General features: G+C 38.6%; 1 pseudogene; it reads right to left on the bottom strand.

Moving 5' to 3' along the window:
• Positions 1-14,337: 14,337 nt before the first annotated feature.
• Positions 14,338-16,803, bottom strand: LOC108466483 (uncharacterized protein At2g34160-like; annotated as a pseudogene).
• Positions 16,804-17,722: the final 919 nt, after the last annotated feature.

Genomic DNA, 17,722 nt, shown 5'->3' with positions numbered 1-17,722 from the left:
TTATGAAGCGATGAATGTACACTTGTCTATCCTACCCGACAATGTGTTAGTAGCTGAATTGAAAGCCAAACCATTATTGATACGTCAAATTCGTGAAGCTCAGAAAGTCGACGATGAGTTGGTTGCAAAACGGGATGAGTGTGTTCAGAACAAGGACTCGGAATTTCAAATCGATGATGACGATTGTTTGAGGTTCGAAGTCGTCTGTGTGTTCCAAAGAATTGAACTTATTCCAATAATTTTGAACGAAGCCTATTGTAGCCGAATGGCAATCCACCCGGGGAGTACGAAGATGTACAACGATTTGAAACGTCGGTTTTGGTGGCATGGTATGAAACGAGACATCTCTGATTTTGTTTCAAGATGTTTAATATGTCAACAAGTGAAAGCGGAACATCAAGTGCCTTCAGGATTACTTCACCGATCACGATACCCGAGTGGAAATGGGATCGAGTCACAATGGACTTTGTATCCGGACTGCCATTGTCAGTGAGTAAGAAGGATGCGATTTGGGTCGTTGTCGATAGACTGACTAAGTCGGCTCACTTTATCCCCGTACGTACGGATTTTTCAATGGACAAACTAGCCGAATTGTACGTTTCTCGATTGTGAGATTACACGGGTGCCTATTTCCATCGTGTCGGATAGAGATCCGAGATTTACCTCGCGATTTTGGAAGAAGTTGCAAGAAGCTTTGGGTACCAAGTTGCATTTCAGACCGCCTTTCACCCCCAAACCGATGGTCAATCCGAACGGATAATTCAAATACTCGAGGATATGTTGAGATGTTGTATCCTTGAGTTTAGTGGTTCATGGGAACAGATTCGCCTTTGATTGAATTCGCCACAACAATAGCTTTCAATCAAGTATTAAGATGGCACCTTACGAGGCTTTATACGGTCGTAAATGCCGCATTCCCATTATTCGGTGAACTTAGTGAAGGTAAATTCTTCGAGGTTGATTTGGTTAAGGATGCCGAGCAAAGAGTTCGAGTAATTCGTGAAAGTTTGAAAGTCGCTTCGGATCGCCAAAAGTCGTATGCGGATTTGAAAAGAAAAGATATTGAATATCGTGTTGGAGACAAGGTCTTTCTCAAAGTTTCACCTTGGAAGAAGGTGCTTAGATTTGGTCGTAAGGGCAAATTGAGTCCGAGGTTCATCGGGCCATATGAAGTATCCGAACGAGTTGGGCGATCGATATCGATTAATTTTGCCCCCGAGCTCGAAAGGATTCACAACGTTTTCATGTCTCGATGCTTGACGATATAGGTCGATCCATCGCACGTAATTGCTCCATCCGAGATTGAGATTCACCTAATTTGAGCTATGAAGAGGAACCAGTTCGCATTATGAGGCGTGAAGTAAAAGAGTTGCTAATAGGAAAATCCCGTTAGTGAAGGTGTTGTGGCATAAACACGGAATGGAAGAAGCCACTTGGGAACTTGAGGACTCTATGAAAGAGCGATACCCGAGCCTATTTACCGGTAAGATTTTCGGGGACGAAAATTTCTTAAGTGGGGGAGAGTTGTGACATCCCTAAATTGACCCTAGTCGAAAAGTGGTTTCAGGACCACTAAACCGAGTCATAATAATAATTAACCATCATAATTGATGCTCATTATATGTATATATGCATGTGTGAAAATTTCATGTTTGGATTTTGTTAATTGTAAGTGAATTTTTATCAAATAGGACTTATGTGAGAAAATTTAGAAATGTGCTAGGCAAATGTAAGGTGGCCTATTAATACATGTGGGAAAGTGTTGTCCTTGCATGTCAAATTAGCCAAAATGAAGCATGATGGCCGGCCATACTATGGGTGGAAACATGTCTCCAACATGTTAGACTAGTGATGCATGTAGGAAACAATAAATTAAGAAAGTTAGCATTAAAGAAATGGAAAAAGAAAATGATGATAACAAAAAAAAAGAGTGTGGATGCTTTCCCCCCCTTGCCGTACATGAGAGAAACAAAACAAAGAAAGAAAGAAAAAAAATGTTCATTCTCTCATTTTCTCCTTGCTTGGCCGAATGTACTAAGAAGAAAGGGGGAAGCTTGAGAAAATCAGCCATGGGAGTTTGCTAGACTAAGGTATGTTGATGTTATCCATGAGATTTATGCATGTTTTAGTTGATAGTTTGAGTTCCACCTAACCCATGGTCTAAACCTTTACCATGAAATGGGGATGATATTCGCCATGGGTGTTGTCTTCTTGGTATCATTGATGTTTGATGTTTGATGTTGTGGTGGTGAGGCATGAAGATGAGTTAAGGTTCAACTAAGGTGGATTTGTGGATGTTATTTGCATGCTAAAGGTAAAGCTTGTAATGATGCATGGTATGGTGTTGTATGGCATTTGGCCATGGTAGGGAATAAAAGGAAACTATGTTCGTTGTTCATGTCATTTGAATGAGAAGTGCTAGTAAGGTGAAGTACAAATGTTAGTGTTTGATTTACTAGTGTATATATGCATACTAGCCTAGTTGTGAACTTGAATCAAATTGGTGTTAAGTCGATACAAGCGACCTTACTTGTTGAATGTATCAAGTGTGGAAATCGGCCTTAACATGAATGTGTATGTTCGGCCACATGAACGAATACATATGTTGATGTGTATATTCAGCCTTAGGTAGCCTATTGAGGGCCTTAGCTTTTCCTTGATGCTTGAATGAATTGTATTGAATTGCTTGATGTAATATAAAATGTGCATGACCAATGTGTATCCAAGCAAAAGGGTGGCCATATGACCATTTAAACTCCTTGTCATATTCGCCATAAGCTAGCATAATGAGGTTTTAATAAGTTAAATTTGTGTGAACTAGCTCAAGAACTCAAAGGATCAAAGTTGGACAAGGGAAAGACAAAGTAATTGAATAGCCATTGAAAACGATGCGACAACATCCGAGGTAAGTCATTAAGCATATATTTGGTATTGATTTAAATGATCATAATATATATGCAATTGTGTTTAATGAATTGATGTGTAAATGAAAATGTATGTGTATGGAATGATGCCATTGTTGAATGTATAAAGGCAGCAAAATGCATAAGGTATTGGACACGGCACTAAGTGTGCGGGTATAAATGGACACGGTGACAAGATTGGCACTAAGTGTGCGGGTTTAAAATTGTACAGCACTAAGTGTGCGAGTTTGATTCTATAGCACTAAGTGTGCGAGCTGAAAATATATAGCACTAAGTGTGCGGATTCACTATATGCTCTTGTATTACAATTGGCACTGAGTGTGCGACATTATCGAGTTAATCCGGACAGCGAATCGGGTAAGTACCTTGAGCTCATGACGAATAGGCAATATGTTCATGCTCGGGGTTGAGCTTGGTAAGCTTTAAATCTATGTGATGATTGCAATTGTGTGATTGTGGTGAAAATGAGTTAGTGTGTGAAAATGCCTCAAATATCTTATCGTATAAATATGAAATGTGGATGTATGGCTTGGTATGAGATTGAACCGAAAGGTCCGAGGAATTATGGTATAGTTCGATATGGATGAAGTACCTAGCCTTGTTTCATTGTTTCACTTTGTGATGAATTTAGCTAATGGATAATTGTAAAGTGCTTATGACTTACTGAGTTATAAACTCACTCGGTGTTTTCTTGTCACCCATTTTAGGTCTCTTGGACTCGTGATTGTTGCGTGCTCGAACCGTCGTTGAAGTCATCACACCGGCTGAAATATTTTGGTATTATCTTCGTTGTTGAAGAACATTTGGCATGTATAGGCTATTATATTTTGTTGAACTGTGGGTTGTAAACTTTAAGTCATGTGAAAATGGCCTATGTGGTCGCCGAGTGGGATGCTAGAACCTATAGCCACGAGTCTTAGAAACTTTAATTTTGATAAGGTGGCCATAATTTGTGTCATGTTTGATGGATGATTAAGGCCAAGGAAAGATTCATGAAATTGGCATAGTCTACTGCAGTAACTGTTGCAGACAGCAGCAGTGAGGTGAGATTGAAAAATCACTAAAAATAGTAGAAGTAGAATTAAATAGTGAATAAATTATGAAATTGAACCTTGATGAATCTAGTTTAATATGGATGGAACGAAAATACCATATGAGCAGTATATTGAGAGATATTAAAGTTCTCGTGAGACAGGGCCAGAACGGTTTCTGGGTCCCCTGTCGTGACTTTGAAAATTTACTATAAATTATCCAGAAAGAATTAGAAGTCATGCCTTATATTTACAGATTCCATTTTGAGTCGGGTTTCATTAGAAACAAACGGAACCATTATTAAAGCCGTGTACAGAGAGATATTCAAGTTTTAACGCGCAAAGGTCAGTGTAGTCGACTTCTGTAACATTGGTGACTTTAACTAATAAACTGTACCAATTGGCCCAACCAAAAATTCTAGAAATAAATCCATGGATAGATATATGAGTCTAAATTCATGGAAAATTTACGGAATCAGTTTCCGAGTTTCGAAACTCGAGATATGATTTTTATGGCGACAGTGACGCAGTTTTCCAGCCTGTCTGGAAATGCCAAATTGGTTGGTACCTTGAGAAGATTTGGCCCATTAACCCTCGTGTCCGACAAACCGCGACGGTCACGGGTTCGGGTGTTACATTTCATTGGTATCGAGCTATGGTTTAGTCGGTTCTAGGACTACCATAGCGCGTGTGAGTCTAGCTATACATGCCAAATTGTTAGTGCTTAATAATGTGATGACTTGACGGTTGAAATTTTTGTTTTGATTAGCAATGGAACCGGGTAGAGACCCTTGGCGGATGACGTTGAAAGTGTAGCGGCTGCTCTGCGCAAGGGACACCGCCCGTTGAGCCTCGATCATCCGCGAATAATCAAAATGAAGGGCGAAACAAGCCTTCTTCACCATGATGAATGAGTGGGTCGCATAATATGCCCGAACCAACCCGGCTGTCCAACCATTCCGAATTTAAATACTCCACCCCAAGAGCCCGCAATGCCTCCGATTCATCGATCCCGTGAGGCTGAGTAAACCACCGTGGACTTGATTAGGAAGCGTGGGGCGAGGAGTTCAAGGCCATAGTTCTTGATGATGCCGAAAAGGCCGAGTTCGCTCGATAACACCATTAGAGTGTTAGATGAATCATGCACACCGATGAATGTCTTAAGTGTGCTATATCCTTGTTGCGAGACTCGACTTACTATTGGTGGAGGACTTTAATTTCCATAGTCCCAAATGAACGAGTTACTTGGGATTTCTTTCAATCAAATTTGAAAGAAATACATTAGTCAACGGTTCATCGATCGAAGCGTAAGGAATTCTTGGAACTCAAGCAAGGCGGATGACCATATCGAATCTGAACATGAGTTCGTAAGACTTAGTCGGTATGCTCGGGAGTGTGTGGCTGATGAGGTTGCGATGTGCAAAAGATTTGAAGAAGGATTGAATGAAGAGTTAAAGTTACTAGTGGGAATTTTGGAGATAAAGGAGTTTGTGACACTAGTCGAACGAGCTGCAAGGCGGAAGAACTTGGGAAGGAGAAGAAGAAGGCTGAAATTGAAGTAAGAGATTACCGTAAAAGATCGACGAGTAAAGCTCCGTTCTCGGCTATAAAGAGGTTCGGGGAGGACACCAAGAAGTCGAGGACGATGCATGGAATTTCCATTAGAGCCCGACCATTGACGGACTCGAGCTACTTGATAGCTAGTGTGGGCAATAATCGTCAAGAGAGACCTGAATGCCCCCAATGTGGAAGACGACACCTAGGTGAATGTTGGGGTAAGTCATTAATAGGGCTGTTATGGATGCGGTTCAAGGACCACTTCATTAGAGATTGCACGAGCTAGATGAGAGGAATAAGACGCAAGGTGCAAGACCTAGTGGAACGACGGTGGAGGTAGGCCCCGAGAATCTCTGGAGGTAGGGGTGGTAATCGAGAGGAGCCTCTAATCGGCTGTCCGATCCGAGACCCGTGCTCTGCTAGAGCATATGCCATCCGCGCACGAGAGGAGGCATCCTCCCCGACGTTATCACCGGTACTTTTACTCTCTTTGATACTATTGTGATTGCATTGATTGACCCGCTCTACTCACTCATATGTATGTGAAACCTTAGCATCCAAGAAGACTCTACCGTTGAGTCTCTTGAGTTCGTAATTCGAGTGTCAAACCCTTTGGGTCAATACGTGCTTTCGTTGATAAAGTGTGCAAGAGATGCCCCTAATAATTCGAGAATCCTGTTTTCCTACCGATCGATGCTTCTACCATTTCATGAATTCGATGTTATTCTTGGTATGGATTGGTGACCGTACATGATGCAATGGTGGATCGCAAAGGAAAACCATTGATTTGAGGAGTGCAAATAATGAGGTAGTCCGAGTCGAGTCTCATCGATTTAAAAGGAGCGCCACGATAATATCTTCTATGACCGCCGGAGGTATGTGAAAAGGGTGTGAAACATACCTTGCGTATGTGTTTGGAAGTAAAGAGACGGAAAGGAAACTCGAATCGGTACCGTGGTTTGTGAGTATTCAGATGTTTTTCCTGAGGAGTTCTGGGATTGCCACTGTTCGAGAAGTGGAATTCGCATCGAAGTTGTACCGGTACTACGCCGATTTCAATAGCCCCGTATCGTATGGCATTAACGGAATTAAAGGAATTGAAGGTTCAATTGCAAGAATTGACGGATAGAGGTTATTTCGAACGGGTTTTTCTCCATGGGGCGCTTTGTATTGTTTGTGAAGAAGAAGGACGGAACCATGAGGTTGTGCATCGACTATCGTCAACTCAATAAAGTGACTATAAGGAATAAATATCCATTTCCACGAATTGACGATTTGTTTGATCAATTAAAGGGAGCCTCGGTGTTTTCAAAGATAGATTTGAGGTCGGGTACTATCAGTTGAGGGTCCGAGAATCGGACATACCCAAAACCGCTTTTAGAACGAGGTACGGTCACTACGAATTCTTGGTGATGCCGTTTGGGCTCACTAATGCCCGCGGTGTTTATGGATTTAATGAATAGAATTTTCAGCCATACTTGGATCGGTTCGTAGTTGTATTTATCGATGACATTTTGGTCTATTCGAGAGATGAAACCGAACATCTTGAACACCGAGGCTAGTGTTGCAAATCTTACGAGATAAGCGATTATACGCAAAGTTCAAGAATGTGAATTTTGGTTGAAAGAGGTTAGCTTTTTGGGGCACGTGGTGTCCGTGACGGTGTCGGTGGACCGAACAAAATTCGCCATAGTCGATTGGAAACCACCAAGGAATGTTACCGAAGTTAGAGCTTTTGGGGCTTGCCGGTTATTACCGACGATTTGTAAAAGGTTTCTCGACGATAGCCACGCCAATGACGGTTACTCCAAAAGGATGTTAAGTTCGAATGGACGGAGAAATGTCGAAAAGTTTCGATCAACCGAAAGCTTATTTGATTGAAGCCCCAATTCTAGTGCAACCCGAATCGGGCAAAGAGTTTGTCATTTATAGTGACGCATCCCTACTTGGGTTGGGTTGCGTATTGATGCAAGAAGGGCGAGTTGTGGCCTATGCGTCGAGACAAGTAAAGCCACATGAGAAAAATTATCCGACCCATGATCTCGAATTGGTCGCCATCGATTCGCCTTTAAAGATATGGCGACATTACTTATTTGGTGAGAAGTGCCATGTGTATTCGGATCACAAAAGTCTCAAATATTTGATGACCCAAAGAGACTTAAATCTGCGACAAAGGCGATGGCTCGAGTTGTTAAAAGATTATAAGCTCGTCATTGATTATCACCGGGAAGGGTGATGTGGTTGCGGATGCCTTAAGCCGGAAATCACTTTGTTTGCTTTATGAAGCGATGAATGTACACTTGTCTATCCTACCCGACAATGTGTTAGTAGCTGAATTGAAAGCCAAACCATTATTGATACGTCAAATTCGTGAAGCTCAGAAAGTCGACGATGAGTTGGTTGCAAAACGGGATGAGTGTGTTCAGAACAAGGACTCGGAATTTCAAATCGATGATGACGATTGTTTGAGGTTCAGAAGTCGTCTGTGTGTTCCAAAGAATTCGGAACTTATTCCAATAATTTTGAACGAAGCCTATTGTAGCCGAATGGCAATCCACCCGGGGAGTACGAAGATGTACAACGATTTGAAACGTCGGTTTTGGTGGCATGGTATGAAACGAGACATCTCTGATTTTGTTTCAAGATGTTTAATATGTCAACAAGTGAAAGCGGAACATCAAGTGCCTTCAGGATTACTTCAGCCGATCACGATACCCGAGTGGAAATGGGATCGAGTCACAATGGACTTTGTATCCGGACTGCCATTGTCAGTGAGTAAGAAGGATGCGATTTGGGTCGTTGTCGATAGACTGACTAAGTCGGCTCACTTTATCCCGTTACGTACGGATTTTTCAATGGACAAACTAGCCGAATTGTACGTTTCTCAGATTGTGAGATTACACGGGGTGCCTATTTCCATCGTGTCGGATAGAGATCCGAGATTTACCTCGCGATTTTGGAAGAAGTTGCAAGAAGCTTTGGGTACCAAGTTGCATTTCAGCACCGCCTTTCACCCCCAAACCGATGGTCAATCCGAACGGATAATTCAAATACTCGAGGATATGTTGAGATGTTGTATCCTTGAGTTTAGTGGTTCATGGGAACGGTATCTGCCTTTGATTGAATTCGCACAACAATAGCTTTCAATCAAGTATTAAGATGGCACCTTACGAGGCTTTATACGGTCGTAAATGCCGTACCCCATTATTCTGGACTGAACTTAGTGAAGGTAAATTCTTCGGGGTTGATTTGGTTAAGGATGCCGAGCAAAGAGTTCGAGTAATTCGTGAAAGTTTGAAAGCTGCTTCGGATCGCCAAAAGTCGTATGCGGATTTGAAAAGAAAAGATATTGAATATCAGGTTGGAGACAAGGTCTTTCTCAAAGTTTCACCTTGGAAGAAGGTGCTTAGATTTGGTCGTAAGGGCAAATTGAGTCCGAGGTTCATCGGGCCATATGAAGTATCCGAACGAGTTGGGCGATCGATATCGATTAATTTTGCCCCGAGCTCGAAAGGATTCACAACGTTTTCATGTCTCGATGCTTGACGATATAGGTCTGATCCATCGCACGTAATTGCTCCATCCGAGATTGAGATTCACCTAATTTGAGCTATGAAGAGGAACCGGTTCGCATTATGAGACGTGAAGTAAAAGAGTTGCGCAATAGGAAAATCCCGTTAGTGAAGGTGTTGTGGCATAAACACGGAATGGAAGAAGCCACTTGGGAACTTGAGGACTCTATGAAAGAGCGATACCGAGCCTATTTACGGTAAGATTTTCGGGGACGAAAATTTCTTAAGTGGGGAGAGTTGTGACATCCCTAAATTGACCCTAGTCGGAAAGTGGTTTGGGACCACTAAACCGAGTCATAATAATAATTAACCATCATAATTGATGCTCATTATATGTATATATGCATGTGTGAAAATTTCATGTTTGGATTTTGTTAATTGTAAGTGAATTTTTATCAAATAGGACTTATGTGAGAAAATTTAGAAATGTGCTAGGCAAATGTAAGGTGGCCTATTAATACATGTGGGAAAGTGTTGTCCTTGCATGTCAAATTAGCCAAAATGAAGCATGATGGCCGGCCATACTATGGGTGGAAACATGTCTCCAACATGTTAGACTAGTGATGCATGTAGGAAACAATAAATTAAGAAAGTTAGCATTAAAGAAATGGAAAAAGAAAATGATGATAACAAAAAAAAAGAGTGTGGATGCTTTCCCCCTTGCCGTACATGAGAGAAACAAAAACAAAGAAAGAAAGAAAAAAAATGTTCATTCTCTCATTTTCTCCTTGCTTGGCGAATGTACTAAGAAGAAAGGGGGAAGCTTGAGAAAATCAGCCATGGGAGTTTGCTAGACTAAGGTATGTTGATGTTATCCATGAGATTTATGCATGTTTTAGTTGATAGTTTGAGTTCCACCTAACCCATGGTCTAAACCTTTACCATGAAATGGGGATGATATTCGCCATGGGTGTTGTCTTCTTGGTATCATTGATGTTTGATGTTTGATGTTGTGGTGGTGAGGCATGAAGATGAGTTAAGGTTCAACTAAGGTGGATTTGTGGATGTTATTTGCATGCTAAAGGTAAAGCTTGTAATGATGCATGGTATGGTGTTGTATGGCATTTGGCCATGGTAGGGAATAAAAGGAAACTATGTTCGTTGTTCATGTCATTTGAATGAGAAGTGCTAGTAAGGTGAAGTACAAATGTTAGTGTTTGATTTACTAGTGTATATATGCATACTAGCCTAGTTGTGAACTTGAATCAAATTGGTGTTAAGTCGATACAAGCGACCTTACTTGTTGAATGTATCAAGTGTGGAAATCGGCCTTAACATGAATGTGTATGTTCGCCACATGAACGAATACATATGTTGATGTGTATATTCAGCCTTAGGTAGCCTATTGAGGGCCTTAGCTTTTCCTTGATGCTTGAATGAATTGTATTGAATTGCTTGATGTAATATAAAATGTGCATGACCAATGTGTATCCAAGCAAAAGGGTGGCCATATGACCATTTAAACTCCTTGTCATATTCGCCATAAGCTAGCATAATGAGGTTTTAATAAGTTAAATTTGTGTGAACTAGCTCAAGAACTCAAAGGATCAAAGTTGGACAAGGGAAAGACAAAGTAATTGAATAGCCGTTGAAAACGATGCGACAACATCCGAGGTAGTCATTAAGCATATATTTGGTATTGATTTAAATGATCATAATATATATGCAATTGTGTTTAATGAATTGATGTGTAAATGAAAATGTATGTGTATGGAATGATGCCATTGTTGAATGTATAAAGGCAGCAAAATGCATAAGGTATTGGACACGGCACTAAGTGTGCGGGTATAAATGGACACGGTGACAAGATTGGCACTAAGTGTGCGGGTTTAAATTGTACAGCACTAAGTGTGCGAGTTTGATTCTATAGCACTAAGTGTGCGAGCTGAAAATATATAGCACTAAGTGTGCGGATTCACTATATGCTCTTGTATTACAATTGGCACTGAGTGTGCGACATTATCGAGTTAATCCCGGACAGCGAATCGGGTAAGTACCTTGAGCTCATGACGAATAGGCAATATGTTCATGCTCGGGTTGAGCTTGGTAAGCTTTAAATCTATGTGATGATTGCAATTGTGTGATTGTGGTGAAAATGAGTTAGTGTGTTAAAATGCCTCAAATATCTTATCGTATAAATATGAAATGTGGATGTATGGCTTGGTATGAGATTGAACCGAAAGGTCCGAGGAATTATGGTATAGTTCGATATGGATGAAGTACCTAGCCTTGTTTCATTGTTTCACTTTGTGATGAATTTAGCTAATGGATAATTGTAAAGTGCTTATGACTTACTGAGTTATAAACTCACTCGGTGTTTTCTTGTCACCCATTTTAGGTCTCTTGGACTCGTGATTGTTGCGTGCTCGAACCGTCGTTGAAGTCATCACACCGGCTGAAATATTTTGGTATTGTCTTCGTTGTTGAAGAACATTTGGCATGTATAGGCTATTATATTTTGTTGAACTGTGGGTTGTAAACTTTAAGCCATGTGAAAATGGCCTATGTGGTCGTCGAGTGGGATGCTAGAACCTATAGCCACGAGTCTTAGAAACTTTAATTTTGATAAGGTGGCCATAATTTGTGTCATGTTTGATGGATGATTAAGGCCAAGGAAAGATTCATGAAATTGGCATAGTCTACTGCAGTAACTGTTGCGGACAGCAGCAGTGAGGTGAGATTGAAAATCACTAAAAATAGTATAAGTAGAATTAAATAGTGAATAAATTATGAAATTGAACCTTGATGAATCTAGTTTAATATGGATGGAACGAAACGACCATATGAGCAGTATATTGAGAGATATTAAAGTTCTCGTGAGACAGGGCCAGAACGGTTTCTGGGTCCCCTGTCGTGACTTTGAAAATTTACTATAAATTATCCAGAAAGAATTAGAAGTCATGCCTTATATGTACAGATTCCATTTTGAGTCTAGTTTCATTAGAAACAAACGGAACCATTATTAAAGCCCTGTACAGAGAGATATTCAAGTTTTAACGCGCGAAGGTCAGTGTAGTCGACTTCTGTAACATTGGTGACTTTAACTAATAAACTGTACCAATTGGCCCAACCAAAAATTCTAGAAATAAAGCCATAGATAGATATATGAGTCTAAATTCAGGGAAAATTTACGGAATCAGTTTCCGAGTTTCGAAACTCGAGATATGATTTTTATGGCGACAGTGACGCAGTTTTCCAGCCTGTCTGGAAATGCCAAATTGGTTGGTACCTTGAGAAGATTTGGCCCATTAACCCCTCGTGTCCGACACCGGCGACGGTCACGGGTTCGGGGTGTTACAAATGGCTTGAAATTGGCCTATTTCTTGTCTACACAGCCTAAGACACGGCGCGTGTGTCTCAGCCGTGTATGACATACGGCCATGCGACAGGCCATGTGTCCCCTGTAGGTTTTTAAAGGTTGTATTTTGAAAGTTACACGGCCTAGCACACGGGTGTGTGGCTTGGCCGTGTGACCCAAGTTAGAGAGTTACACGAGCATGGACACGAGCTGGAACACGGCCGTGTGTCCCTACTTCGAATGTCCACACGGCCTGAGACACAGGCATGTGTCTTAGCCGTGTGAGTCATACGTCCTACCCACACGGCCATCTGACCCCTCCAGTATGAATTTTTCCATCTTTTTCCATGAAGTTTTAAATGTTCCTAATTTAGTCCAGAATCGTTTCTAAAGTGTCTCTAAGGCCTCGAAGGCTCGAATATGGGACGATATGCATGTGTTTGATTGGATTTTGGAATCATTATGAAATGTTGGAAATGAATGATTTGAGTTATGTTTTTGCGGTAATGCTCCGTAACCCTATTCTTGCGATAGGTACTGGTTAGGGGTGTTACACAACTAGGCTTCCATCAACTCAATAAGAAGCCTTGTTCCATTATCAACCTTCCATCAACTCAACTAAAGACTTGTTTTATCATCTCAATCTTCCATCTACCCAATCAGAAGCCTTCAGTGCCTTGTTCCATCATGCCAGGCTTCCATCATCTCAATTGTGCATGCACACATGACAATACTGTTTTGCTTTAGCTTTATGTAAACCCTAATTCAGTTTCCCTCACATGAACACCTTTCATGGGTTATCTTACACACGAACCCTGACATGATCGAACTTACCTTAAGGACCAACTTCCACAATGGTAATTTAGAAATTGGCTCCTAGAGGTGCCAATTTTGAAGTTGATCCCCTAGGATGTTGACTTCAACTATATCACTAAATAATTTCTAGACCCAACTAGTTTACTAATTAATTTTTCAACCTAATATGTATGGTTAAGAAAGCCTTATTTTGATAATAAAATTATTAGAATGTAAAAATACTTAAAAATATTTTCTTATTAAATTGTTTTTGTTATAGATTTTTAATAAAAATTTAGTTTATATTAATTTTGTTTCAAGTACAGAAATTTTGTTTAAATAGACTAATCTCAACTCTTTTTTAATTTTATTACTATTACCATTCTTTTAAAAAATATTTTTGAAAATTTTGATTAATATATTATTTATATTAAATACGATAGTCTATAATTTTATCTATTTTATTTAATGTATTAAATTAAAATATTATAATAATTTTAAATATATAATATATTTATTTAAGATAAAAATCATAAAATGAAGGGACGAAATTGACTAAAATTAAAAAATCATAAAATAAAAATTACCCCGAAACCTTACATTATTTAAATAACTAGAATTGAGATTCCCCTCAACATTTCAGAATTTCGACATTATTAATAAACGTAAGTTACATGCTCGATTTTTGACACTATTATAAACGTTCCCTAGATAACTTGAACCCCTAATCGGTTCATAGGTTGTAAGTAATCTCAATTGGTTCATTGGATGATGTTAGTGTGCTTATAGTGGAAATTTCAACTTTTATAATTATCTATTTCTTTACTTTTCATACTTAGGGTTCTAAAACATAGTAGTTAAAATAGGTCATAAATTCTTATATTTTTGGTCAATTTAAAATTTAATTTTTAATTTTATTTTTAAAAACTTAGTCAACTTATTTTTAAATTTTTAAATTTTAAATTTTAGATCCAATTATTATTATTGATAAATTTTTTGTTAAATATATTGTGTAACATTTTGAATAAAAACTCAATTTATAGTAATATAACTAAAAGAAATGATGTAATGAACTTAAATTTAACAAAAATAATTTTAATAATATTAACATTTAAACTTGAATTTTGAAATCAAAAAATAAATGGACTAAATTCCCAAATAAAATGCAGAGATTAAATTCTAAATTCCAAAATTATGAAGAATACATAGACTTAATGGCATATTTTAAGCAAAAAGAAAAGCATCTGACTCAGCTCTCACCCTAACCAGCCATACATAGCAGTATTGCCATCATGTTTGTTAGTCTTTGCTTCTCATAAATCGATGAATAAATGAATGTGAAATCGACCAATAAGGAATTAATTAGCAACAATTTTGAATCTTGAATAACAATGGGATCATAGTCTTCTACAAAAATTCCTAATGATATATCATCTCTCCGACAAAGCTAAGATTAAGAGAACAATCTCATCTTAGCTCTGCTCCTCATTATCTAAGACATCCTTGGCAGCAGCTGCCGCCATCAACTCATCGAACTTCTCTGATTTCCCCAGAAGAATTTCAATCTACAAAATAAATTCAACTCCATGCTTTCAGCCACTGGACATTAAAGTAGGTTTAACCATTTCATGCGAATATAAGAGAGCTTTATGATTATCAATGAACCCAACTTCAATACGTGACTATTACTATAAACGTAACTCACCAAGCCCTTCATAATAATACATTGAGAAACCTGGCTCACACCCTCTATGCTAATGATTAAATTAAGCAGATTAAAATATGAAAGCATCTTTTCATACAAGTATAGATGTCCACAACTCAATATGCGTTCATATTAACAGAATCTATTGCAACCACTAGGCCTAAAACTTTCAGCCTGATCAACACAGCTAAATCTCATGAGTTTCATTATGGATTACAAGTGAATTTTGCAATCTTACTCCCCAAGGAGGGCTTTACAAACACATGCCAACTCCAACATAGAACACTACACAAAACAAATAACTTGTTTCATCCCATTTTTCTATCCCACCAATTAACACAACATATTATGCCTTCTCACTTTGACAACTCTAATAAAACTCCTGTTTCCAAATGTATTGAGGTTAGTCTAATGTGCGCCACATAATGAATGTCTGTTACTTAAACTAGGGCGTGAGTGTCTGATACAGGTATAGTTATATTTTTTTCTAAATTTTCCTATGTATTTGGAGAATCTTGAAAGATCATATCCCCATATCCGGCAAGAAGAACGAAGAGTCCAAGCAACATAAACGAATGTAACTTAATATGGATTTTATTAGCAGCTTACTTTTGCTTTTTGAACGGGTCGTCCCCCTGATTCCTCTCTCATGTCAACCGTAGAAGTCATGATTTCTGGGAGATATCATGATAGTAAAAGTTAGAATTCTCAACATGAAATTGAAGATAAAAGGAATATTGTTAAGGGTACGAATCTTACTTTTCTCAACAGCTAGTCCATTGTTCTTCAATATCTCAGCAATGGTAACAACTGTAGCAATAGCTGAGGACAGCATTTAAAAGCAAGTGGTAAGGATAATCAAGGAAAAACAAATTAGTTAAGCACTATAATTTTTTCTAACATTCTAAGACAGGAGCGATCTGCATTGCGATACATCCATAAATTACATGCCACAAAAGATGAACACATAGCATGTCTGCATGTCAAGGTCAAGGAAAACCTTCACTTTGTTCTTTTGGTTAACAGTGCAATCATAAAGATAACGAGAATAAAACAGCATGTGAGCATCCTAGGGGCCGCACCAAGGACCCAAAACGGTAAATTTATAGGTTTACTCCCTTTGGAATTGCAAAGTAATTGCAGAGTTACTAATTAGTAAAATGGTGAAATTGAATTTTGGCCCCCACCAATTTATAATTCAATTATGGTCCCTAAAAACCCCTGGAATATCCGTAATGTGTTAGCCATACACAGTCGAAGCTATCAATGTAAATGACAAATCCCATCCCTGAAAAGCTAATGTAATTAAAAATATTGAAAGCAAATTGCAAGTTTAATAGCCACAGAAAAATCAGCAGAATTTGGAAATACGTAACAGATGGGCATCCAAATGAAAGGGAAAGAAATTGCAAAGGAAGAATACCCATTCCAAGTGCAGAGAGTTCCACCTCATTGTATTGCTGCATGTACCTCTGCCCCAAAACAATAAAATTAAAAGCTATTATTTCTTAATTGACTAAAATAAAAACCACTTGAGACTGAGCTACCCACTACTCACTGCTGGAGTGCAAGAGAAAAACACCCAGAAACGACAAACAAAGTAAACGAGAATGGAGCGAACCTTGGCGAGATTAACGTAGAAGAAGAGGGGCTTTTTGGTATTGGAGACTTGGATACGGTTCTTCTTGTTTGTTGGAGGGCGATGAATCCGCGATGTTCAAGCTGTTCACTCCTTCTGTTATCCCCTCCATTCTTCTTCTTCTCTGCTTATTTCAGCTCATCTCTCGCCAACAAGGCAGAAGAGAGGGACCTGGGGTGGACCTTTATCTTGAACCCTGGAAAACCCTTTAATTTTACCCTCTTGCCTGTCCCCTGCTATATATCGGCGGGGGTGTTCCTCCTTTCCCTATTCTATCATTTTACATCACAAACGCCATCATTTAGCATGGATTGGATTCGGGCCGGTTGAACAAAAAATTTAAGTGGTTCAGAATTGGCTCGGATCGAAATATGAGTTTAAAATTTTACTCGAATTTAATTTAGATAAAAATATTAAAATATATGTAATGCTTTAAAAATTGGGCTTAGAAAGAATTGGACCTTTAGTCTGGGATTCGAATAGAAGAAAACCCGAATAATTATAAGAAGTTTTAAATATTATCGTTTAAGAAAAAAATTTGAATTAAATTACTACTAGAAAATTTTTACTGTATTTATTATTACGGATATTTTAAATTTTTACGAAATTTTAATTAGTATTACGAGATAAAATTATTATTATTAGAAAATATTCTGCATGTATGTTTGAAATTTTTTATAAAAATTACTATTACTATTTACTATATTATTGATATTTGAAATTTTTATTATTAGATATATTTATAAAATTATTATTATCATAATTATTATTATTAGATAGGGAAAAAATAATATATATATATACTTATAAAAGTATTGTTGTTTTGGTGTTTAAGACTTTAGAAAAATTTTAATTTTATGTTACCTTAGGAAATCTAGGCAGTAGGCCTTAATAATAATTTGGGTTGCGCATAAAGGAGCACTTGGCCCAATGGCTAAGCACGCTAGGAAGGCGTGGGAGGTGTTTGGGTTCAAGGCACGGCGTGCGCCAATGGTTGTTTTTTTTTTTACAATCAAGGATTTGCCGCAAGGAGGCCTTATAAATATCTTGGGAGGAAAGGTGACATAAAAGAGGCACGTGGTCAAGTGGCAAGGAGGTGTTAAGGGTGTGCATGTGGTTAAAGGTTTGAGTCTGGTAAGTAGCAATATCTTGTTTCATTTTTAAACGAACCGGGACTGCAGTAGATAAGTATTATAATTAA

This window comes from Gossypium arboreum, chromosome 2 (assembly GCF_025698485.1).
Source record: "Gossypium arboreum isolate Shixiya-1 chromosome 2, ASM2569848v2, whole genome shotgun sequence".
In the NCBI taxonomy this organism is placed as follows: Eukaryota; Viridiplantae; Streptophyta; class Magnoliopsida; order Malvales; family Malvaceae; genus Gossypium; species Gossypium arboreum.
The sequence above is the reverse complement of the archived record's forward strand: the minus strand, read 5'-3'. Positions and strand labels throughout refer to the sequence as shown.